Genomic DNA, 17,422 nt, shown 5'->3' with positions numbered 1-17,422 from the left:
AACACATTCCATGTGACAAATTAGCAAGAAGTTTTTAAAATTATACCTTGCATATAGAAATTTTCCAAAATTAAAAACCTGGCTGCACTTGCCGTACATGGTTTTGCTTACAGCTTAATCCCCTTTATGAACTAGCACAGTGTGCATCTGTGACAGTTAAGCAAGTGCTTACACTTGCTGTAATAGAAGTCTTACATTCACCAATTATTAACTAGAAAGCTGAAATTATTAACCAAGGCTAACTTTACTGCAAATTTAATAATCCAATCCGTACGTGAGAAGTGCTATTGTTTGCTTTGTAAAACAATACAATCATACATTCATTTGAAATTTAAACTTCAAAATAATCTGGAGTACAAATAGTTTCAGTGTACAGGCTTTATAGTGATGGTTACAGATAACTACTGATCACATACATGTGTAAACTAAAGGCTGTACTGACTGCTGTAGCTGCCTGTCTTAAGCTGACTCTGGATACCTTCTTTAAAAAAAAAAACTCTTAGCTATCAACTATTGATGAGCAACAGCTTCTTACATCTACATAAATACACCTCAGATGTGATGACATCAAACCCGAATTTGACTTGCCTCTTTAGGCTCTTCTTTTTCTTGATTGTGGATCACCACCTCATCTGTGCTCCGCCAGCTGCTACTTTACATATATCACTAAGTTGAATGAATTCACAGGAGGTTCAGCCAAGCTGATGAACACCAAGTCTGAAAGCGGAGATCCCTTGAGACAATGTGCAAGTGGGTGCAACATTTAATCGTGCTGAAATTCTCTTTCAGCATCAATTGATACACTCACTTGGTGTAATATTGTCTGCAGTGCAGTGGATAGAGGTACGCTCCCCTACTTGATCACCCTTCAGTCCTTGTCAATAATCAGCACGCTAGAGTCTCTGGTAGCTTCAATGAAAAGTATCACTTCCAACTGGGAAGGTAGCTACTCAGACATGAAGAATACTAAGACACGTACAGAGCCCTATAATGGCTTATTAAGAATTCAGATGCACGGACTTCAGTGGGCGTAGAAGGGTGCAACTCTGCTCAGGAGGGTGCTGTCAGTGACTTGAGGGCCATTCTACACTAACCAATGCTATACCTGTGCATTCAAAATATGAACTGCATTCTCCAAGTCCAAGAACATATTTTTAACTTCATAATCTGAGATCCTAGAATTTCATTAGAAAACAAGTGCTTCCATGTCAGGAGATCAATAGTTTCCATTGCAAATATAAGCAGCTGACCCAAATGACATTGAATTTTAGTTATAGCATAGGCTATATGGAGTACAGGTCGGTTCATCACAGTCATTACTGAAGTAGCATCAGTAGCTTTTACAAGAACTTTCTCAACTATGATGCCCTAATTTTCTTCCTTATGTTTGAACTTTTTAACAGACATTCCTAAAGAGTTTTGGTCTGTGAGTGGACGCAGTCTGAGAAAGTCTGCATGGCTCATATATGCATGCTGAAAAATTAACTGGAAATGAACCACAGTTGCCTCCATGAATTTTAAACATGTATTTTTCGTATTGAGCACTAGAGGGCGGTAGAGAACTGAGCTTTGGTTCTTTTGCAGATGCAACAAACTCATAAACCTATTACTTGCATTGGCTTGTGGATTTCAGCCAGCACAAGTGACAGAAGGCATCACTCCAGGAGGTCATTTTGCTGTCTCTTGGTTCAGCAGATTGGTACATAACTCTGTTCCCGACCGGAGAATCTATCCTATTTTGGAGATGACTGTGGTCTTCCTCCGTGCATCCCACTTTGAAGTGTCCCTTGAGGCTCATTCTGCTTACCATGAAAGTGTCATCACTGGGAAAAGCTGCCTGAAATTGACTGCCTTTTTAAGAGACTGAAAGCATACACAGGATACTTAGTGTTTAGCATTTGTAGACTAGAACAAATCAATTACACTTTAATGCTAGAAGCCTCCAAATCAAAACAGAGAATCTTGACTACCGAGAGCTAAAAGAGTCCATCAATAATAAGAGAACTATCAGAATGAGGAGAATCAGGGGCTTTTTGCACGCCTTCAAAATAGCACAATGGTTGCCAATTGAAAACGCTACTGATTTGCTGTTTTGCACAACGTCGTCGACAATCTGCCACACACCTGAAACCAATCTGCAAAAAGCGCTTCCTTGTAGCGCTTTCAGGGAAATCCCCAAAAGTGGATTCACCCTCCGGAAAGCGATACACTCGTGCAACCAATCTGCAACACTAGCGAAAAAGACCTGTGCATTAACATTGTTGCGATTTCTACAAAGTCCCTCCCCCTGGCTCTCTTCTCTGATCTTCCGGCGAAGCGATCGCCATTTTTTTTTTCTCCGAGCGAGCGGGGATAAACGCACCAGCGAGCCTCTTTCTGTTTAGAGGCTTCCCTGGCTTCAGTCCCTCCCCTTTAGTCACTAAGCACAAACCACAGAAAAGCCCGTTTGCTGATGTATTTTCCCTTTAATTTTTACACATTCATTCAGCTGAAAATCGGGCCCGTGAGAGGGGGGGGGGATTTTTTTTTTTCACTCGGAGGAAGCGTGGCAACGATCAAACGATCAAACGACAGCTCAAACACACTAGGCAGCTGGATGGGTCTCTCCGTTGCAACGAATCTACACAGATTCGTTGCAATGGGTCTATTTTTTTTAAAAAAAAAACCTTTCTTAAAGGGAAAGGGGCTGTTTGGGAGCATGCTAACGGCTGCCCATTGGCTGCTTGACGGCCAGGGGCGGGACGAGCTTGGCAATAGCGCTTCCTTTCTAGCGATTTCTGCCGAGACCGGAAGCCTGTGGGAAACGCTACAAAACGCAACTGGATTCCACTACAAAGGCAGGTATGCATAACGACGAATTCCACTATTTTAAATGGCGATTTTTCATTCAGTGACCAATTTGCTACAAAGATCCCGGTGCGTAAAGCCCCTCAGTGTGGTGATACTATGAGCCTACAATACTCAATAGAACAAGGAAGGATATATCAGGAGAGGCAGAGCTCTCCTGTCAAAGAAGGCACAGAAATAAAATCCTATAGAAAAATTTTACCAGTTTGTGCTTCAGCTCCAAAATCTCATTTCAGTCTTGTTTCTCTCTTTTGGAGAAAAATTGTGTACTTTTTTCAGTGTTCTATGTGCCTCAACAAATTAACATTGTTCCTACAGTTGAGGCCTAAAAATAACATCAGAAATGTGCTTGTTGCCCTGTCAAAAAATTCAAAATTATACCCAGAAATAAACCCTTTGTTTTAGTTAATACATATGTGTCACAAGTGAATTCTACTTTATTAAAGGCATCCCATATGAAAGCCCTGTGTCAGAGTTCACTTGCCTAGCATGACTTTACCCAATGACATGCCAGACTGGAAAACCTTTTGAGGAGTTTTTGTTTTAGCTGCAGCAAAACAAAAAGCTATGGAGGGGTCCTGTGCAAAGAATAAAAGGTTACGTAGGATTTTATGCATCTGCCTCATAGGGCTGGTTCAGATGTCTGGAAGAATACCACAATGCCAATCCTTCAGTGTCGTCTCCAGGACCACCCCCAATGTTTTCAGGCCTGGAGCCTCTGACACAGCATGGAGTTACTGGGTCACCACTCACACCCCAAGTTTACTCTTGGCTGATGATCCCCCGACCTATGGAGTCAGCTTGTATCAGGAAGGCTGAGTCACAATGACCCTTACTTTTTAACCTAAACAATTTTAAAGTATCTATAATTCAGTTCCAGCCTAATTCTTCAACCTATCTAAAACCCTGCATGAAATACAGCCTTACACATAACAAGCAGCATTTTGTTGATACCGGGAAAGAGAGATCAGATCTCAGAGTCTCCAATATGGAACTGAAGCTAGTTTCCAATGACTGAATGATCAATTAGAAGGTGACCATCATTTCCGTTATCACCATCCTATCAGATAAAGGTAAAGGTAAAGGTATCCCCTGTGCAAGCACCGAGTCATGTCTGACCCTTCGGGTGACGCCCTCTAGCGTTTTCTTCGCAGACTCAATACGGGGTGGTTTGCCAGTGCCTTCCCCAGTCATTACCGTTTACCCCCCAGCAAGCTGGGTACTCATTTTACCGACCTCGGAAGGATGGAAGGCTGAGTCAACCTTGAGCCGGCTGCTGGGATTGAACTCCCAGCCTCATGGGCAAAGCTGTCAGACGGCTGCCTTACCACTCTGCGCCACAAGAGGCTCATATCAGATACCTGGGTAATATAACTGCATCCTCCAAGATGGTAGCTACCATTTGAACTTTCATTCACATCTTTATTTAGATATTTATAACCCATTTTTTTTCCAGTGGGCCAGCAGCCACTGATAGCCTTCTCTTCCATGCATCTATCTTATCCCTTTTTAAAGCTGCCTGTGTCTGTAGTCATTGCTACATCCTCAGGCAACAATTGCCACATTTTAGTCACTCACTGAGTAAAGAAGTATTTTTTTTGTCTGTCCTGAATCTACTGCCCTTCAGCTTCATTGGATGCCACCAAGGTCTATTTGGGGAGAGGGAAGGTAAGTTCTGTTTGTCTATACTCTATTCCATGCATAATTTTAAAAAAATATCAGGTTCCTGCTTAGTATTTCTGTTCTAAATTGAGACGTCCCAGACTCTTCAGAGTTTCCTCACAGGAAAAGTACTCCAACTCCTTAATCATCTTGGCTGCCCTCTTTCTATACTTTCTTCCTGCTCTAGAGCATTCTTTTTGAGATACAGTGATGAGAGCTGCACGTAGCATTCCAAATGATCTTGGCTGTTTTATTTTCAGTCTTTCTCAGTCAATTTGAACTATATTTCAAAATGTTTAATCCCACAGATCAGCCAGATGGTGCTACCCACATTCACACCAAATGTTAAAAAAAAAAGATAGCTTTTTGTACAAGTGTTTCCAGTGATGACATGGCTCTTCCACTGGAGGAGAAGGCAGAAATTTCCAGCACTGCTTCCTGAAGGTCCACTGATCCCCAGAATAACGTGTATGGAAAGGGTTGATGGGCATGGCAAAAGAACTGCTCCATGATCTCTTTTCTGCTCATGGATCTCTTGGTATACAAGCATTGCCTCTGGGGAACATGGACACTTCAGTCTGAGCTTTATTGTTCATCAGTTCTCCCTGGAGAAGTTTGCTTTTTAACCTCCTTTGTGTACTGTGGGAAGAACAAAAGTAGACATAAAGAGTGACCAGAACGAGGAACTGATAGTTCAAATTGAGTTAATGACCTGTTTTCCAATTCCCTCCTGCATAGCTTGATGAGCTAAAACTTTCTCTGGTGATAAGAATCAATTCTGGCTGTGCTAATTCAACAGCCTCTGATCACGCATGAATAATCAATAGCAAGCTATTCACTACAAAGTTGTGTGCCCAGGAATCAGAGTCCAAGTTCAAACAAGTCTAAAGGCCAAGGCTTTACAGAAATCACTTTCAGACGGCTAGTACACTTTTGGAGACACAAAACCCGTCACTTCCAGTAACGCCTACAAATCGTTAGGGGCAGTATTCTTATCCCAGCTATATTCATTGTTGATCACAGCCCACCTCTGACTGGATGTGATAGCTAAATAAGTAACACCATCAGCCACCTTCTATCATGATTCACACCCAACAGAAGTTGGAGGAAGTAAAACAGTTATTTCCACTACACATGGTAGAAACTTGATCCTAAATCAGGCTTGCCATTTTCTCACTATGGGGTGGTAAATCTGTTGGTTCTCATTTCTGACCAGGTGGGAAAATGGAGAATAAGCATTGTTGGGTAATTGTGTGCCGTCACTTTCAGGTTTCCCCCAGAAGTGGTGTCACCTGATGACACCCCCATGGCTCTCCCCCACCAAATCCCAGTGGCAATTCTAAACTCTTATCTGAATGCGTGAATGCTGCTAAAGGAGACTAGTTATAAAGGAAAAAATGTATGCTCCAAAGGAAGTCACAACATGTGCTGCAATGTCCAATCTACAGCCAAATTGTCATGCAGTCAATTACATGATCATCTGTTTAGGGAAAGGGAGGGTGTCATTACTAGGATGGGCATGAATTTAAAAATTCCAGTTCAGATTGGGAGCTCAGAGCGGCCCCCAACCTGGACCAGCCAGTTTTGACTCCTTTTCTAAAGGGGGGTGAGGTTACTCGAGAAGCCATTTCAGCCTAGCAGCCTGGTAGGTGCATGCATCCACCGTTATGCTGAAATACCTGCAAGTCATTTCACTGGTCTGTTTCACTTCTCCCCACTTTAAAAGGCTCACTGATATTTAAATTTAGCAGCTGATGGGTAGTGCCACCCTGCTCAGCTGTTGTGAATGACAACCGAACTGTTGGACAAAATCCAGTAAATTTTCAGGGGCAGCACCTTCCCCAAACATGAGTCCAGAGGCTACAAACCAGTCCAAGTTAATGTCCATCTCTCTTTATTATAACAAATTAACAAGACTGTTTTGTTCAGTTGTTTCACTGGGTGGGTAGTGTATGCTGACTGGTATGTGTTTCCTCTCATTGGAATGAGGCTGGCGTGAGTTAATCTCCCACATGCCCAAGTGTTCATACGTTCATATTAGTTGCCAAATGCTGAAATTCTCAAAATATATTATAATGGACATCTTGTTTAATATCTTGAGCAAGTGCAAATGCTAGCTGCTTGTACAGACCAGTGTCCTCATGCTAATGAGTAATTTTTACAGTGTAAACAAAAACCACAGACAAAACATGGATTTTCTTGACAGGAAAAATCCTTTAAAATACATCAGGAGTCATTTGTTACATCTCTGGTAGAACTAAGGTCTGGATCATGCAGGCCTGGGCAGTTTCCCCAGCTTTTTGACATTCATGACCATGGATTGACTCTGCTCTAAGCAAGCTGCTTTATACCTCTGTATCTTGACTCCTTTCTTTGCAACACACCTCTTACCTTCTGCCTGGGACATAAAGACCCAGGAATCTCCATTCCAGGTTGTATCTGATGAAGAGAGCTTTGATTCTTGAGAATTATACCCTGAGAATCTTTTTAGTTTCTAAGGCACAGCTGGACTTGAATCTAGCTCTTCTACTGCAGAACAACACAGTTGCTTTCTGAAAACTTTTTCATGAATCAACATAAATCTACCTATTGCAAGTATAGTACTTCACTGGCCGACTCATACTGAATTCAGCATGCATGATACTGGAAGAGTGTGAGAACCTTGAAGCTGTGCATACTGAGGCCTTGTGTGAACCAATCCTGAGGGTCAAGTCAATGTGTGAACAAGTAAGGGAAAGCCAATAAAGAAATACTCATGAGGGGCAGTATAGAAGATAAAAAATCTTTAATCCGAGTGCATTAAATAAAAGAGTAAGGGCTGTTGGGGAGGAGTTAGGGTGGGATGGCTCCAGATTCGCTCCTCAGAGTGGCAATCCAGGGCCAAGTGGCCAATTGGGAGACACGGAAAGCGCGCCTCCCTATTGGCTACTTGGCCCATCTCCCGGATTCCGCACCGCCAACTCTACAGTCCTCCTGACCCGCCATCCTTGCCGGATGGCTACCGGGGAGGACCCCTGCCCCAGGCCGTTGGGCTTCGGGAGAAATACTTTCCCTCCACCCACCGACAACCCTCTAACACCTACGGGACTCGCCGCTACCCCACCCCCTTCCCCACACACCCCCGCCCGGCTGCCTCACGCTCCGACCCCGACCCTCCGTCTCCCACTGCCCCACTGTACCCCCTTTCCCATGCCGATGACGAGCCTCTGTCCGCCGCCGCCCCCACCCCCCCTTCCCACCCCCACCCGCACACCAGAACTTACCACTCGCCAATTCCCCACAGGCCCCCGCCCTTCGTGGCCACTGCCGCAGACACGCCTGGACGACCGATCACCTGCTGACATTACGGCGACCAAAGGCCCTCTGAGCCACTCAGCCGCCACCCCTGCGGCTCACCCGCTGCCGCCCGTGGCCCGCCTCGCTGACCCGTCCCACGCCGTCCCTGCCTACGCTGGAGCCTTTCCCCATCGGGGGGGGGGGAAAGCCCATCTAGCACCCATTTTATTTCATTATAAAATGGTCTTTAGATCTAGTAAATACATAAATAAACAAATGCATCGCAGTGCTGATTAAGCAAAAGTCCCCAGACATACACATACATACCCCTCCAAAACAGTACTTAATTTTCCCATGAAGTGGAAGGAAAGGAGGAAGAGAGGGGAGAGATTGTTTCACTCCAGAGACAAAAATACCAGCAGCCAATGAGCTGTTTTTGTAAGAAAAAACCTGAGCTATATCAGATTCTGCCAAAAAAAAAAAAAGCTTTACATATTAAAACATGAACTTTTAACCAAAGTTTAACTGAAGTTACATGAAGGATTGTTCTCCAAGGGAAGTCTATATAATCCTCACATACATTAAGTCATATTCACAGCAACTGCTAAATTATTGGGTTATTCTTTAAATGCCATTGAGCCATAGAGTTGCCAGCCAATTGGAAATGGGAGAGCAAGGATGGGGTGTGGGGAGAGACCACCTCCCTCAAGTGTGATACAATGTCACTTCCAAGGGAAACTGGAAGTGAAGTCACATTATTTTAGGAATTGCCAGTAACTCTTGTAAAAACAGAGCAACATAATATCACTTCTGGGTTTTCCCTAGAAGTAGTGCCATGTTGTGTGTGGCCACCACAATTTCATGAAAAATTAGCAGTGAGAAATGTGGAAGGTCATATGATCCACCTAGAGATGGGCGAATCCTTTGGAGAAACATATGTCTCTTGGATTATTTTGCCAGATATCCACTGGAAGCAATCTGAGCCACCTTTGTTAAGAGAGCCCTGGAGCTTGGCATGCTGAGGCACACCACTGATTTCAGACACCTATATTGGCACATCATGAGGGCCTCTGTCTGACACACTGATTTCTGTTGGAGATACCAATAACTCACAGGCACATCAGATTTTAGCCCTACAGGCCTCATGAAAGACAGTGAAAAGTTTCATTCTAGAAACCTTCCAGGCTTTCATCATCTAGAAAATCCTCCCAACATTCTTCTCCTAAACTTGCAGACTCCTGAATCTACTGTAGAAATCCAGTATCCACCCCCACCCTATTTCTGCCTACAACATTAACACCCTGGTACAGTTTTATAAATGGGGTTGTCAAGTGTCTCCCTGAAGAAACAGGTGGGGAATGGGGGGCAGGTGTTGGATGGTCAGATCCATGCTGGAAAATTCCTGGTCATTTAAGGATGCAGCCTGAAGAGGACAAGGACCTCAATGGAGTACAGTGCCATAGAATCTGCCCTATAAAGCATGCATTTTCTCCAGGGAAACTGATCTCTGTAGTCTGGAAATAAACTGTAATTTCAAGAGTTCCCCAAGTACCACCTGGAGCAGGCTTTCTTGACCAGGGGGCTGTGAAACTTACTGACATCTGTGGAAGGGTTTCCCAAATGGGTGGGGCTTAAACTTGTGTTTTATTCAACATTTATCAGGTGATATGACAATATATGATCGTTGGCCTGCCTCCCCCTCCCAAAATGGCCAATGATGGACCTGGAGGGGGTGGGAAGGGGAGGGGTCATGGGTGGGCATGTAAACAGCAATGCTTCCTAAGCATATTCTGCACAAATGTGCACCTTCTGGGGTTTCACCAAGCCTGAAGAATGTTTCATGGGTTTCTCAATGGTAAAAAAATGTTGAGAAAGGCTGACCTGGAGGCTGGGATCCCTATTTATAAAATACTAAATGGCACACTTAATTGAATTATAATAACAGAGGGAGAAGGTGCCAGTTCAGCTAGTAATTACAATCCCTCAGTTGCACTCGGGGAGCCAAAGTTCCATTCTTGGGGCAAACAGAAACATTTTTAGTAGCAAAACTTATTGAAGGTGACCACACATTCACTGGCCATCCTGGGCAATTGTTTTGTGGACTGATTGTGCACTAAAGCTCCTTAGACATTTCCATTCAGATCTGATGACATTTCTTGACATATTTAACTGCATGGTTAAATATCGACGTGTAGATTGTTTTTAGCCCACACAATAAAGAGATTTCCCACTCTGATCTCCCAAAGGCAACATAACTCCAAAGTAAATTGGGTTAAATGGGAAAGTGTCATCTTAGATTTCGCTGAGAACTGAATGGTATCTACCTTACCTCCCACCCCACAAGCTTCTGGTTCAGCTTTTGCTGGCTGAGCTTTTGCTATATAAAAAGCTTTTGGTTCGTTTATACTCTTCAGGTAGGGACTTCTGCTCAGCTCACCTTTGGAGGCACCCAAAATAGAAATGTTCCCTTTAATTAAGGGTTATGAGTCAGGCAAAAGTATGATGGGATGCTGCGGCCAGATTCCGCCATCGTCAGCTTTAAAGTAAAAGCAACTCAGCAGGACTGACCCACTTTGCCACAGCATAACCTAAAACTGAAAAATTGAGATCTAAAATAGCAAGATCTCTGCAAGCGTTTTGGAACTCTTGTGTGAGAGACATCAGTAATGACAAGGTCCAACATAATGATGAAAACAAATCATTCAAATCAGAATAAGAGTGACACAAAAGGCAGAATTTCAGGAGTTGTGCCTCCCCACTACCCTGCTTAAGGGAAAGGAGAATTCCTCTTTTTTTACTCTGCCTGGATGAAGTAGTGTATAGTTGTTGCTCATGCAGTTTGCTACAAAAAAAAAAAGCCCCGTTCACGGGAGAAGTGAGAGAAGGGCAGGCACTGCAGACAGAGATGATTATATTATTATATCATAGCCTAACATTCTCAGTATACCGCAATAGGATCTCAAATCCAGAGATGAGCCAATCAGGATTCAGCCCAAAGTTTGCAATGATAGGTTATAAAATCCTGCTCTAGTGGCACTAAGGATCCCACTTTTGGGCCAATACCAAACCCATAGGTTCCAAGCTAAATTAAGGGGCCTAAGAGAGGCTTTGCAGCCTGCCTCTGCTTTGTAGATACTCTGATCCTCAATCATCTTCCAATGATTTCTTGTCCTCCATTCTGCTTTCCTTCTCACATATTACTTTTTTTCCTATTTTGCTTCCCAAGTTCCCCATTTTAACTGTTATGCTGCACATCATGATACAGTTCATTTTACTATAGCTGGTCCTTCCCACTGGATCCTGTTTAGGAACTCCTTTCGGTTCCTGTTTTCCCCACAGCACCAAGTAGCACAAAATGTTGCATTTTGCTTGTTGTTTCACTTCATTCATTATTTTTAATCTAAGTTATCTGTATTGTTTCTGTTCTGTTTAATGTGAGCCTTCGGGGAGGGCATTATACAAATATAACAAACAAATACATAAACAAACAAACAACTAAATAAAAGCAGCCCAGTGGATAATCAGAGATTATTGTTTCTATTTTTTTCCCAAGATACTGGCTTGCCTGCTCAGCCGAGTTCAAAACTGTTCTCCAGCAAAAAAAAAAAGAAACTTTCCTCTGACAGAAGTGGCTCTTCCTCTGTGTGAAAAATCAGGCTCTTGGAAGAAGCCTACTTCAGCCAGAAGACTGCTGGCTGACCTGGCTGATGGAGTGGCAGGATACAAATAACTGTTTGTAATCATTCCAAGGCCCATCAAAGAGAGAGAAATAATGGCTGGCTATTAAGGGTGGCCAAAACATGTCTTTTTAACATCTAGCTTTGCCTCTGTCTTGAGAAAAAACTCAAAGCAGCTTATAATGAGAAACATATTTGTTCAATTTGATTAATGCCATATATGAGTGTAGCAATGGAAACAGTTTGCAAGTGAGTTTCTTACTGCAACACAAACCAATAGCTGACAAATCTATATTGATAGATTCAAATGGGTAGCCTGTTGGTCTGAAATATAATCAAATTATATTCCAAATGAGTATTTGGGTATTCAGGAGCAACCTCATGGCTTTAGGTATTCAAGAACCACCTCGTGGCTTTGGGTGTTCAGAAACAATCTCATGGTTTACACCAGGTTAATTGAAACAAACATGACTGGTCAAATAAAATTCATCCTATGTCCATGTGATTCTTTAAAAAAAAAAGGGCGTTAAATACACTATTGTTTTATGGTTATTGTTAACCACAGAGGGAGCCAAAGCTTAACATTTTAAGAAAGGAGGGAAAGTGAAGGTCCATAAGAAATAAAACTCGCTTTTAAAAAAAATTCTGGAAGCAGTTATAATACAACATACAGCAGCATTTAAAAAAAAATGACAAAGCTTCCAGAAGAAGAAGAAGAAGAAGAAGAAGAAGAAGAAGAAGAAGAAGAAGAAGAAGAAGAAGAAGTTCTTATATATCTGAAGGAATCTCGAATCGCCTTCCCTTTCCTCTCCCCACAACAGACACCCTGTGAGGCAAGTGAGGCTGAGAGAGCCCTGCTATCACTATTCGGTCAGAACAGCTTTATCAGTGCTGTGGTAAGCCCAAGGTCACCAGCTGGCTGCATGTGGGGGAGCGCGGAATCAAACCCGGCTCGCCAGATTAGAAAACTGTACTCCTAACTGCTACACTAAGTTTGCTAAGGCTGTGTCATGAACCCCGATTCATGCCCCCTCCCTTGCTGTGTTCTCCCAGAGGCCAAGCATCATAAACCTATAAATCCTTTCCTAGTTCCTAGCCTCCTCTGCATTCCACTGAAGTTCCCAGCGAGGCCCCACTATCTATCTGATTCCAACGACCTTGTTGGGCTGGCGGAGATGAAATAGAAATGTAACTGTTCAGATCAAAGTGGAGCTATCTGGCTCGGCTGGGAAACTTTGCACCTCTTGGTATCACTTGCTCTCCCACCTAAATCTTAGCCCCCCTCCCCCATGGGGTCACCTCTATAAGAATCACCTAATGTCTATTGTGCCTTTGTATCTGCCAAGACCTTTGCTCAATCTGTATTTTGTACTGTCTGTTTAATAAAGCTACTCTTTGGATTTTCACCTGCCTTGGAATCTTGGATGTTCCTTTATCATGGACTTTACTAGCAGGGCTTGGCCTGATCCCTGACAGGCTGGAATATGCCATTATAGGGGCACAATGGATATGTCACTGGCCCTATATTCTAATCTCCACTCATGTCACAATGCTCATTGACTGACCTTAGTTAGACCAGTTGCCATGATTCAGCCATGGAACTGCTGAGATGTGTACCAATCCAAACCATTACAGCTTTGTGCTAGAAAATCTGGGAAACTAATAACTGGCCAGAGGAGTGGAAACAATCTGTGTTCATCCCAGTCCCACTACCATTGGACACCATTAGGATGGACATTGGCCAGAACATTACACAGTTGAGGGAGGCGGTGTGGGATCAGGGATTGTGGTGACAACACTATCCTCTTTTTCTCATTGGTATGCAGAATACTTGCAATGCAATTACCAAGAGAAAATTGGATATAAAAAAGGTACAGAGTGCAGGCATAGGATTGAAATTAAAGGAATACTGACTGAAATTCAATGATAATCAGAAGTTGTGCATAAAAATAGGGTCAATAGGGCTGCATAAAACCAAATTGCAAAACGTATCAAATACCAAAGATTAATGTATCTAAATCTGAAGCCTTTGAATCCGAGCCAACCCCCCCCCCAAAAAATGGCCCTCTTGTACTATAGAACAGTGGTAGTCAACCTGTGGTTCTCCAGATGTTCATGAACTACAATTCCCATGAGCCCCTGCCAGCAAACGCTGGCAGAGGCTCATGGGAATTATAATTCATGAACATCTGGAGGACCACAGATTGACTACCCCTGTTATAGAACATTGCTCCAGCCAAAATGGCCACCTGTTGTAATTGTATCTTGTCTTCTGATGGTACTCCTTTAAAGTTTAGCACGGCACAGAATATGATATTTGTGCTTCTGTCATACAGTTGTGAAAAAACTGAAGATTCTGGTACTGACAGCTCATGCAATACAACTAGTATACTATTCTGTGCTGAGAGGCAGCATGTCTGGCTTTTTTAGCCAACATGGCTTCAGGCAAAGGAACAAATCAGACATGTGGGTCACTGGGAACAAGGGATACTCATCCAGTCTTCAGTGTCTGGCTTTTAACATAAGCAGCATGTTCAATCCACATCAAAGATCTCAACAAGGATATATTTACTTACAAAAGTCCACTGTCAAACAATAGCAACAGGTTCCCCAGAGGGAGTAAAAAAAACCTTTCCTCAAAAACCAAGGCTCTTTTTTCCCCAAACTTTTTTTTTCTCAGTCATTTTTCATAGCTTTCACTGGATCAACCCTAGAGAACAATCCTAAGCAAACCTACTCATAAGTAAGTCCTGATGTTATATAATGGTGCTTACTTTCAGGAAAGTATCCTTGGGATTGCAGTGTAATCTGCTAGTTTGGTGTAGTGGTTAGGAGTGCGGACTTCTAATCTGGCATGCCAGGTTCGATTCTGCGCTCCCCCATGTGCAGCCAGCTGGGTGACCTTGGGCTCGCCACGGCGCTGATAAAACTGTTCTGACCGAGCAGGAATATTAGGGCTCTCTCAGCCTCACCCACCCCACAGGGTGTCTGTTGTGGGGAGAGGAATGGGAAGGCGACTGTAAGCCGCTTTGAGCCTCCTTCGGGTAGGGAAAAGCGGCATATAAGAACCAACTCTTCTTCTTCTTCTTCTTCTTCTTCTACAGAGAAAGTTTCACTCAAGGCGATTCTGCACCAGCGGAGTCATTTTGAGCTGCTGCTGGTATAGTGCTGCAGAACTGCATGGTCCACAGCATATAGATATAAATTTCAGTGCCAGATCACCTCCTGCATGGAAATGTGTCCCGCCGGAGACACATTTCAGTGGGACACCCAGTGTCCTGCTGAAAGGAGACCTCCCAAGGAAACTTGGTGACAGCAGGTAGGCTCTGCAGGTCGGTGGCAGGGGGTGTTGTAGCGAGATCCTGCAAAATGCTCTGGTCCCCCCTGCCGTGGCAGGACATGCCAAGAAGCCATCCAGGGCACTGTTTGTCTCCTGCAGGCCTGGAAGGCCTGACTCTTTCTGTCCTAATGGGCCTGCTGTGGGACAGGCTCCATTGACCCCCGCAATGCCGAAGGGGAACATGGAAGAATCCATGTTCTCTTAGCGTGGGGCTTCTGGGGCCCAATTTGCACCAGGCCCGACAAGGCAGCAGCCTGGAGTCATTGTCAAATAGACACAGGGATTAGCCCTGGGTCCATATAGACGCCGCCCTGGCCTTTACCACTCAAGTGGAATCAGCCACAGTTACACTCCCTGCCCACAGACACTGATAACATGGATCCAGATCTTATACCCACCCTGTCTAAATAGCACTCCTGTCAGAGACACACAAATGTACTTTCCCAGAATATTGTTGTGTATGGTGCCTCCAATATGTCAGTGAATTTATTTATTTGCAAACTTATATACCATACCCTTCTGATTTCTACTGAAGGTGGCCTATGCCATATATCACAGTAAACACAGACCAGTGTAAAAATCACAGCAATCAATATATCTAATTCTCAGCATCACCTTATTTGTTGATATGTAAATCTGGAGGTTGAAGCCATGGACGGACGAGACAAATCTTTCTACAAACCTGAAAATAGTCCCAGGGTGGCAGAAAAATCTGAGATACTAAAAATATACATTGGCGGTTAACCCCTCCCCCCCAACAATAGAAGCAGTGCTTGCAGCGTCAAGAAATGAAAGACTTCAGAGACCTTTGCTAGGCAACTGTAAGAGTACTGGCAGCCTTCAAGCCTTCATATCTTAAAGTTAAAGGCAATGGAGCAAGGCCATTTCCAGAGTTGTTTGGCATTCGTGGGGAAATTTATTGAGGCTAGCCAGATGGCAACCATCAAACAAGTTGCTATCATATGGCTTACATGATGTGATTTAAACCATGCCTTTTGTTTTTATGTAAAACCTCACTAAACTTGGGAATAGAGCAAACAAATATTTAAATATTTTACCCATAATCAAAATAAGAATCACAAGACGATGTTGTAAAGTTGGGGGATTCTCCCCCCCCCCACACACACAGCCCTTTTGTTGCTGTGGGGACTGGGTTTTTCACCATCTCAAGAAAACCAAGCTGACTGCTAAAAGGGGGCAGCATGGTGTTCTAAAATAGATCAGTTTCCTCATTCTGTCATATTGGCTTGCTGAGATTTACAGACAAACATTAAATCATTTTGCTGCTGGATTCAATTTCATTTTGTGTGAGCAAGCACAGACTACCTAATAAGGACACATCCCTTTTCTCTTGCTAAAGAGCTTTCATTTGACAGAAGAGCTTCCTTGCGTGCTACCAGTGGTAGATCTGACTGCCTTTTAATGTAAAGACTGGAATGCCCAGGATGGTTTCTTATGTATCTCTCACTCTACTACTTCCAGCTGCCAGGTTGAGATATAAGTTCTTTAACTGTATTATCAATTTGTGCCCTGCTTTCTTCTCCCATTTTTTTCATCCAATACTTGGGCTGTTCTAACATATCCATGATTTTTTACTGGCAACAACATTTATACTTCCCAATTGTGAATGCCTTGCTTTAGATCACATGAGAAATATACTTGTAGTGGGCCTAGTAGCATTATGGTTTCATGGGTATCTTTCCTCTAGTGGCTCTTCTTTCTCTGCCATGGTGTTACCACAAGAGAGAAATTACTAATTTGAAATTACTAATCAAACTAAAGTAGGGTTCAGACCTAATATTGCCATTATGCCAATTTAAAACTTAGCGATATAATGATCATGCTCAAGTTGTAGGATAGATTAAAAATGGGAGTCAGAGAGTCAGAAGGTGAAGTCTGTGTGCTTGGATATTTTCAGACGAAATACATATCTGAAAAATACCTTCTCTTTCAGGGGGAGATATATCAGGGTGATATTTGGGGTTCTTGGGAATACTGGATATCATTTCCTGAAAAATTCTGCAAATATTCAGGAATATCCAGAAATATTTGGAGCTCACATTTTAAAGCTTCTAGACCCTGATTTTCTTCAATTTTACAAGTTTTCCAGGCTGTGGTATCAGATATTAGGAAGAGCAATTCTTCACAAAATACCAATTTTAGGTGCATATCCTTGCATAGAAACTTTTCCTCCTGCCTACTCCTACAGTGCAATCCTAAGAAAACTCCCCCTATCTCTAGCCAAATACACAGAAACACAAATATTGTTTACAAAGATGACCAGTACCTTGTTACACCAAATCACCACAGGCTATGAATTACCATTCAGGAAACATCTGTACTTTTAATGAAAGAATGGAGGGAAAGTTATCTCTTAATATGAAATCTGGTACGATATTGAATGCTATACCTTAAATAACCTATACCCTTAAATAACAAGGCAGAATTGACTAGAATACTGAAACTGGAGAATCTATGAAGTCCTGGATTCATGGGGAGACCTTAAAATGATAATTCAATTTTTGACACTATCTCAACAATTGGCCTAATTCAGAGATGTTATAAAGAGAAATGAGTTTAAAAAATCATGCTACAATCCCTGATCTTTAAAACTTGGGTA

Source organism: Paroedura picta, chromosome 7 (genome assembly GCF_049243985.1).
Source record: "Paroedura picta isolate Pp20150507F chromosome 7, Ppicta_v3.0, whole genome shotgun sequence".
In the NCBI taxonomy this organism is placed as follows: domain Eukaryota; kingdom Metazoa; phylum Chordata; class Lepidosauria; order Squamata; family Gekkonidae; genus Paroedura; species Paroedura picta.
The sequence above is the reverse complement of the archived record's forward strand: the minus strand, read 5'-3'. Positions refer to the sequence as shown.